Source organism: Colobus angolensis, unplaced genomic scaffold (assembly GCF_000951035.1).
Source record: "Colobus angolensis palliatus isolate OR3802 unplaced genomic scaffold, Cang.pa_1.0 Scaffold153, whole genome shotgun sequence".
NCBI classification, from domain to species: Eukaryota; Metazoa; Chordata; class Mammalia; order Primates; family Cercopithecidae; genus Colobus; species Colobus angolensis.
Window position 1 is genome coordinate 2,698,442 of NW_012114633.1, and position 8,333 is coordinate 2,706,774.

Sequence of the window (8,333 nt, forward strand, 5' to 3'; positions counted from 1 at the left end):
AGGCCCCTGCCAACAACAACAAAAAAGCATTGGCTGTTTCTTTATTTTTGCATACTAGCTCTAGCTAACCACTCTAATTCCCTTTAAAAGTCAGTGTGGACGGCTCTGGGTGAGCACAAGGAAATGCAAAACAGAAGCGCACACACGCGCACACACACACACACACACACACATTAATATTTTAAGAAATTACTTCACTGTGTGGGTAAACTCACTATTGTTGGCAGTCATATTTCACCTTGTAAATTAGGGAGAGGGTATAAGCCAGTTTACAGAGATGATCATGAAGCTGACTCACAAAGACAAACAGAGGAGATGGTGAGGCCAGGAATAGTGGCTCATGCCTATAATCCTAGTACTTTGGAAGACTGAGGTGGGCGGATTGCTTGAGCTTAGGAGTTCGAGTCCTGCCTCAGCAACATGGTGAGACCCCTGTCTCTACAAAAAAATACAAAAATCATCCAGACATGGCAGCGTGTGCCTGTAGTCCCAGCTACTTGGGAGGCTAAGGTGGGAGGAACCCTTGAGCCTGGGAGGTCGAGGCTGTAGTGAGCTGAGATCATGCCACAACCCTGCAGCCTAGGCGACAGAGTGAGACCCTGTCACAAAACAAAACAAAAACAAACAAGCAAAACCAGAGGAAACAGTGGAAAGAGAACTGTCTGGGTTCCTGACACTTTTAAAATTCCCAGCTTCAGTCTAAGTAGAGCTGTCCTTTATCCCCAGATCCTTAAACATCATTCTATTCTTAAAATAAATTTATAATTTTTCTTAAGCTAACTCGAGTTTATACTTTTAGCAACCAGAACAGTGCTAATTAATACAGTTTCATGGTTGCAAAGCTAAGCTACATTTTCCCAACTATCTTTAAATATCGCTATAGAGATTAACACTAATAGTTAAATGGTCCTGTAACTTTTGTTATAAAAGTGGGTATTATTTATTGCCCCTCTAGTTAACATTTCCCTGATGAAGATTTCAGAATGTGGTTGCAATTAGTCTTAAATGTTAGTATCCATCTGGAAAGAGCTATGACAAAGACAGACTCTCTCCGCCCCTCTTGTTAAATGGTAGTTGCTATGCTATGGACGTCTTCCCCAGGTAAAGTCTTCCTCTCTGTGTGTTGGGACCATGGGAGCAAACATCAGAGGTCCGTTCTTAGCCGGCCGCCATGACGCTTCTGATGCCATTGACTCTCTCGCTTTGATTCGAGGTCTGCCACATGCTAGGGAGGAAAGTACTTTCCTTCTCTATTATTTTCACTCTGCCCCGACGCTTTCGTTTTAGGGAACCAGTGCAAGCCTCCTTCTTGGGAATTTTGCTCCCATGGCTCCTACTAATCGCTAGCAAGCAGTGATGCAGCCAAATTTCTCCCAGCTCACTGAAACGTATTCCTGCCTTAAACTGGCGCAGTCAAATTCTCCCTGCAGAGAATTTGGAATTGGGTTTTAGAGACTCTGGTCAGTCTTGACTGGGGTTTGGATAGAAAGCTATTGTCAGGCTGGACTGGGCAACCGTGAGTGTCTTGCAGCAGACATTGCTGGTCTGAGAGAGACAAAGCAAGTGTGCAAAGGGAAGGGAGAATGAGGAACTACTCTGCCTCTCAGAGAGGTATGCAGAGGACCTTTGCTTCTGAATTCCCCAGCTTCTTGGACTCCAGTTCCTCCTGAGGCTGGGCTGTACTTCCTGCCCTGGGGTTCCTTAAGATGTCCTTCTATTCTTCTCAAAAACTTCCCTGTGCTTAAGCTCTTTTGAATGGGCTCTGTGCCATTCAATCACAGAGTCTTGCCAATAGCTCACTATAGGGGTCAGTCATTCCATAATTGATAGAGTATGTGACTGTCACTCATTCACGTGATTCTCAAAACAGGTAACATTAAAGAGAGAAAAAGAACACAATTTAAGTTGATTTCTTCCCTTTCCATGTATCTCTTCAGAGTAAAAAATGGCATCTGGATGTACTGACTTTCCTTTTTAATATGAACAGAGATTTTAGAATTCATTTTACAAAGTTGTATTATACGGCCAGGCACAGTGGCTCATGCTTGTAATCCCAGCACTTTGGGAGGCCAAGGCGGGTGGATCATTTGAGGTCAGGAGTTCAAGACCAGCTTGGCCAACATGGTGAAACCCCGTCTCTACTAAAAGTACAAAAATTAGCCAGGTGGTAGTGGCGTGGACCTGTAATTCCAGCTACTAGGGAGTCTGAGGCTGGAGAATCGCTTGAGCTTAGGAGGCGGAGGTTGCCGTGAGCTGAGATTGTGCCACTGCACTCCAGCCTGGGTGACATAGTGAGAAAAAAAAAAAGTAGCATTATATATTAGTTGTAGGCATAAATGTGAGAACCAAAAAATTATCAGTGCTTAAAGTATGGGATGACAGATTCAGCAGTTCTGATTTTAAACAATATTGAGGCCATCAGATCCTTTCTCTCACAAATATCAACTATTTGTGGAGTGACCCTGTGCTTAGTAGTGTTTCAGAAAGCTCCTGACAACTGTAGAGCTGGGTTGAACTTTAATGAAGAAAAAGCTAACTGAAAATGGAATATCATCTTTGTCCAAAGTAGATACAGACAGTTTGACTGTAGATTTCCTAGATGATTAAAGCTAGAAGAGATCAAATAGGGCCTCTTAACCTGGATTTTATTATGTTTTGGGTGAAATTTATACAAAAGTTGAGGCTTAAGTGCATGCACTGTTATAAGGAAAGAAGTAATGTGTTTCATCACCTAACCAACAGGGTACGTGACACAAGAGTTAACAACCAGTTAAAGCCCAATCTCTTTTTAACAGAAAACTGAGGCACAGCAAAAATGCGACTTGATAAGTCACACATAAATACAATGGCCAAGTCAAAGACTGAAATCCACACATCCAGAACATTATCCGGTGTTCTTCTTCTGCATGGCAGTGCCTCCTGAGTGCTCAAATAAAAGCCTCTTTAATGTGGGATTGTAACGAGCAGGCAAAGCATGCTCTTCAATGGCAAGACAAAGCTTGCTGACTCCAAGAATTTGTTTTCCTCAGTAAATATTAGCAATAACTTAAATGTTTATAAGATTCATCTCATGGATTCTTGGGGATATGCATGGAATCAGATGAGAAAGTATCTGCACCCCCTAAAAGGTGGTGACAATTTTACAGCATCTTTATGTCTTGTATATGCCATGATCTCACCACAATCTCAGGATTTAGAGGGCATCTTTTATGATTCACATCTTACAAATGAGATAACTGAAGCTCAAAAAACTTGAATGACTTGCTTACAAGTCTCATCATCTGAAGATAAAACTAGTTGTAAAATGAAGGTTTTTTGACTCCCCGTCCTTTGATCTGTAGCACATGGCTTTGAACTTCCAAAGTGCTCCTCTCTGGATAAGAAAAATGCAGCTGTAGATATGGGGATATAAAATGATTTGATGGCAGTCAAATAAATAGTAGATGAGCCAGGACTCAAACTCCTGTTTCCTAAATTATCTCTAACCACTAATAGTAAAAAGTTTGTGTTTATATTGTTGTTGTTTGTTAAGTAATAAAAATCTCACCTAGCGGAGAAGAAGGGTGCCGCAGGGAAACAAGACCTGTACTAGGGAAACAGGGACCTGGGGTCTCTGGCTGTGTCACTTGTTGACTGTGTGAGACCTTTGACAAGTCACTTAACAGCTGGGCCTGGATTTGCTTTGGGAAATGGGACAGGTGACCTCAACATTCTACACTCTTTCAATAGGAAAGGCTTTTTTGATGCTTCTGTGTGTGTATCATCGCCCACGTGATAATGTGGCAGAATTCGCATTTTGGTGCCCTATCTGCAGTCAAACAAACAAAGTGGACATGTGAGATATTTTTGAGAGAATGAAGTGAATTTTGAAAGCCATTTTTATTAAGTTAAAAGTAGCAAACTATGAAGGCGACAACAATCAGTCTAATTTCTTTAACTCAGGAGTCTTTATGAGTTAATTCCCTTGCAACTTAGTTCAAGAATAGTGTATCGTAGGCTACTAAAATTTTAAAATTTGATAGCTCTTTACTTCCAATTCCAACATTCTTCGAGTTTTAGTGGGTTTTTTCTTCCCCAGATATGTGGTTGGGCACATACTGTTTTCTAGGATTTGTCATGTATACATTCACTCTCTTTGATGGGAGAAGCTAGAAGCAGATGTAGTTTACTTTCATGGAATAAATGTCATAAAAATTCATCATTTCTGTGAGATCAGGAAGAATATGTTTAGGTTGAACTACTACTATTAAAGTGTTCTGATCATAAGTCAAACCTGCTCTTAACAGGAGAAAAACAAGTCTACTTTAGAGGCTTAAACATATTTCAAGTCCTTTTTTAAAAAATCAATGGTGAATTGTTAGTGTTGCCTTCTAAAACTTCTCTTCATGCCTTGATTTTTACTACACATTTTTGAAGCCATAACAACTGCAGATACGCAGTGATAAGATGAGCAAAGTGTTTTAAACCAAAGAAACACAGGCTAGTACAAACAGCCAGATGTCAGTGAGGGTTTCCTGGTGTCATGGGTCAAGAGTCATTAACATATTGCGGTTAAAAAGTCATTTTACGGAAATTTATGGAAAAACAAAGAAAATAAAAACAAATGTTTCCTTTTACACTAATTCCCTGTGCTGTAAAGTTTAGGTGTTGCCTGATCAGTTGTTCTATGGGATTCTTCTTTGACCTTTTTAGGTACAGACAGTGCAAAGGTGGCATGCCTAGTGAGCTTGGATGTGTCAAACAGCTGTAAGAACATCTCTCCAACCTTCTCTGTATAAAGGAGGAATGTGGTGTTTATTGAGAAACAGGCAACCCTTACATTTGAATAAAAGATGCCATATAGTGAGTCCATTACTCATTTTCATATTCTTCCTTTTTACTTCTCTCAGTATGCTGTGTTTTACTTTAGTAAATTAAACTATTGCATCAATTATTCTTCCCAGTTACCCTGTTTGGTAGCACTCTCTTAACATTCTTAAAATTAACTGTAGCCTCTTTAATAATCCACTTCCAGAGCCTGTTCTCACCCTGCTTGACTCTTACCTAGTCTGACATTCCCAATACCCTCTATTCTGTGACTTCGTGCCTGTTCTTCTAGGATGTTTTTCTCTCTCGGTTGTCCTCCCATATCTCTGACTTCTCTTTCTTGATATCCTTGATGGTTTTAGTTGTCGTTCTACCTATCCCATATAGTCAATATTTCCCAGACACCTAGCCTTACCCATCTTCTCTTTTATTTTCCTGTTGTCTCATTCACTCCCATGGTTTCAGCTGCCAATTAGGAGACTCCAATGACTATCAAATCTAAGATCCTGGTCTTGACCTGAATTCCAGGCTTTCTTGATCTCCAGAATTTTGTCTCCAAGTGAATCCTAAATAGCTCCACTGAAATAAACTGAAGGCCTCTCAAACTCCACAGGTCCCAAATCGAATTCATTGTCTCCCTCACTGTGGAAGGCAGTCTCCCGGGTGGCCCCCAATGGCACCCATTTCCTGGTATGCATTCATGTCCTGGAGTGGAAGCAGAGAATGAGTCTGAGTAGTGGGCAGCTTATAATGCTTTATTACATTCTTTGTATTTGTTCAGGATAATGCTTGTCTGTTTTAGATTACAACTGTTTCAAGCTCAACAATCATATTTTAATTTGTTCTTATGGTCACCTTGTCCTTAGATGTGCCTAAAAATGTTAATGAGGATAATTTTTTGTTGTGTTTAGGAAACTCTTGAGTTTTTAAAAACATTTCTCCATCTTAAAAACAGATCTCTAATGGCCAGGCACAATGGCTCCCAACTGTAATCCCAGCACTTTGGGAGGCAAAGGTGGGAGGACTGCTTGAGCCCAGGAGTTGAAGGCCAGCCTGGGCAACATAGTGAGACTCCATCTCTAAATATATTCAAAAAATTAGCCAGGCATGGTGGCATGAGCACCCGCAGTCCCAGCTGTTGAGGTTGGGGTCGCAATGAGCCCTGGTTGCACCACTGCACTCTTCAGCCTGGGTGACAGTGAGAGCCTGTCTCAAAAAAAAAAAAAAAAAGAACCTTCAATTTAAGAAACAAGTAAAATACAATATTTATATTTAATTTTGAATTTCTCTCAAGTCATCAGTATCTATGCTGCTGTGCTGCTGCTTCCTCAGTCCCTGCACAACTGTCTCATTAGGGCCGTCACACTGGCACACATCAAGGAACTGGAGAAAACCTGTATTTTTAAAATGCACAATCTGATTTTTCCTTCTCATCACAGACAGAAACTAGAGCAGAAATAATACTTATCACCTGCAAACTGATTTCTTCTCTAGGTATCAATGAGTTCCTAAATCTCTCGGTGCAGTTTCTCCCTTCATAAAATGAAGATAATAGTGCCAAATTTGTTGGTTTGTGTAAAGGATTAATTAGGTCACAACTAATGATAAAGATAGCCTTGCAACTTTTAAATAAAGGTGTTATTTATAGAATTTTCCACTTAGCGCAAGAAAGGAGAATAGTCTAGACTTCACAATTGTAAAATTGACTTGTCTTCTTTGCAATTAATAACTAATTTGTGAATGAAATTTGGAGATGCAAGTTAAGTTAAACCATAGTTTGAAACCTAGCTAATTTGTTTGTTTCCTTCATTTAATCCCCCTTCCTCCTTGCCCTCTAAATAACACATACAAAAGGCACCTCAAGCGTTAATCATGGGGTTCTTTAAGGTTTCTTTAGGCTGGGCACGGTGGCTCATGCCTGTAATCCTAGCACTTTGGGAGGCTGAGGCAGGTGGATCACCTGAGGTCAGGAGTTTGACCAGCCTGGCCAACATGGTGAAGCCTTGTCTCTACTGAAAATACAAAAATTAGCCAGGCATGGTGGCATGTACCTGTAATTCCAGTTACTTAAGAGGCTGAGGCAGGAGAATTGGTTGAACTCAGGAGACAGAGGTTGCAGTGAGCCAAGATCACACCACTGCACTCCAGCCTGGGCAAGAGTGAGACTCTATCTCAAAAAAAAAAAAAAAAAAAAAAAAAATAGCCGGGCACGGTGGCTCATGCCTGTTATTCCAGCACTTTGGGAGGCCGAAGTGGATGGACCGCTTGAGGCCAGGAGTTTGAGACCAGCCTGGGCAACATGGTAAAACCCATTCTCTACAAAAAATATAAAAAATTAGCTGGGCATGGTGGTGCACACCTGTAGTCCCAGCTACCCAGGAAGCTGAGGTGGTAGGATCACTTGAGCCTAGGAGGTTGAGGCTGCAGTGAGCCATGATTGTGCCACTGCATTCCAGCCTGGGTGACAGAGTGAGACCCTGTCTCAAGAAAAGAAAAGAAACTGTGCATTGGAGTATCTGTCCAGTTCATAGCGTCTTCCTTAAAGTTCCCTCTTCCCATGCCCAAAGTGGATGAATCTCCATTCCACTTTCCACAGTTGGCTGAACTGGACTGGACACCTGGCCTAGGATAAGTCAATCAGAGTCCCTTCTCAGGGAATTTGGAATTAGACTTGGAGATAGACAGTGGCAATTGATGTAGCTAGACCCAGTGACAAGGTCAGATTCGCCACTGTCCAGTGGTACCCAAGCACGGGGCAGTGGCACTCTTTCCCCACAACGCTAGCCCTGCTCTGGGATGAGGTCCGCCCTCTGTTGGGTAAGGCTTAGGAATGTCCTGCTCTGTTCAAAAGACTGCTTGTCCACAATGGCCTGAACAGATGGAGACCCACTAATTCCTGAGTCCAGGAAGCCCTTTTTTTGCCGGATGGGTCAAGGGAATGTGCTGGCTGCTGCCTGTGGAAGAACTTCTATAGGTCAGAAAGCAACAAAACCCAGCTAACTGTGGCACTTTGGCAAAAAGGACCAGGGGCAGTGTGGGCTCACTCCACAGGTGCTCCTTGATCTGTAGGTCCGGCTAGGCGCCCCCGTGTGGCTCCCAGCCCTGGGGAGTGAGGTACTCATAGTCTCTGGGTGCCAAATCTGTCTTCATCCATGTGGCTTCCCCAAGATCCTGTTTCTTTATCCCCAGGACTCCACTGACCTCACCTCTCCTACTCCCTGGGGAGAGGATGGTCATAGTCAGGGTCCTCTTGCAGCCTCTTTCTAATGTGTTACTGTTAGGACGGAAATTGTATACCTTGTTTCCTTCAAGGTCTTTCCTTTCAACTCACAATCCTTTCTTTCTTTCAGCAAAACCCACCTCATTCTTTAAATTAAAAGCTTTGGCTTTCAGAACTATTGTTTCTGATAGGTTCTTAGACAAGAGTCTGTTTTGGCCGTGTGCAGTGGCTCACACCTGTGAACCCAGCACGTTAGGAGGCCAAGGTGGGTGGATCACTTGAGGTCAGGAGTTTGAGACCAGCCTGG